This window comes from Condylura cristata, unplaced genomic scaffold, assembly GCF_000260355.1.
Source record: "Condylura cristata isolate star-nosed mole 26May11 unplaced genomic scaffold, ConCri1.0 scaffold00041, whole genome shotgun sequence".
NCBI classification, from domain to species: domain Eukaryota; kingdom Metazoa; phylum Chordata; class Mammalia; order Eulipotyphla; family Talpidae; genus Condylura; species Condylura cristata.
The window spans coordinates 5436816-5437549 of NW_004567142.1; the positions used below are offsets into that span (position 1 = coordinate 5436816).

General features: G+C 74.7%; 1 protein-coding gene across 1 annotated transcript in view; it reads right to left on the reverse strand.

Moving 5' to 3' along the window:
- Positions 1–344, reverse strand: part of LRRC4B (leucine rich repeat containing 4B) — a 17291-nt gene extending 16947 nt beyond the window's left edge. The window contains exon 1 of the mRNA XM_012733522.1: positions 230–344. The gene's annotated coding sequence lies outside the window, so the exon portion shown is untranslated. The remainder of the gene's footprint in view (positions 1–229) is intronic.
- Between the last annotated feature and the right edge of the window lie 390 nt (positions 345–734).

A 734-nucleotide genomic window follows, 5' to 3' on the forward strand; every position in this document is an offset into this window, starting at 1 on the left:
AGAGAAAGCCCCGTGGTCCCTGGCTCTGGGCAGACTTCCCAGCCCTGAGGCCTGGGGACGCAGCTGCACCCACCCGGTGGCTCCGCGGAGCTGGGTTGCAGGTGGGGGGCCCCCGGGGCCTCCAGCCCGCTCCTGATGTCTTCCCCCCTCTCATCACCGCCAGTCCGCACCCGCTGTCAGCGCCACCGCTGTCCTTGCCCCCCTCCCCGCACGCGAGAGGGACACTCACCCCGTGGCTGCTCCCGCTGGGCCTCGCCCTGCGCCCCAGGGCCCCCCCCCACATGCCTCCAGCCTGCGGGCGGCTGGGGGCTCTGCTGCCCGGTGCTCCAGGGCTGTCTGTGGAGGTCGTGCTGGGGGGGGGGGCGCAGGGGCTTCCTGGGTCTCCCCGCGCCCCCCCCTGGCCTGTCGCCCTTCCCACCCCGGGAGGCCGCGGGCCACTGCAGCAGCACTGGCCGGCGGCCTCTGCCCCTCCCCCACGCCAGCCTCCCTCTCGGCCCCCTCGGCCCCCCGGCCCCCTGGCGCTCTCTGCCCGCCTAGTCTTCCCCGCCTAGGTCCTTGTCTTGTCTTGTCGTCTCTGGCCAGCCCCTGCGGGCTCCCCCTCACGGCCTGGCCCCCCGGGGGCCCGCCAAGCCCCCCCTGTCTTTCTGCCCCATCTCCTCCTCAGTCTTGCTCCAGCCCCATCAGGCTGGGCTGGTGGGAGCCCTTCTCGGTCAGACTCGGGCTGTCCGCCCGTC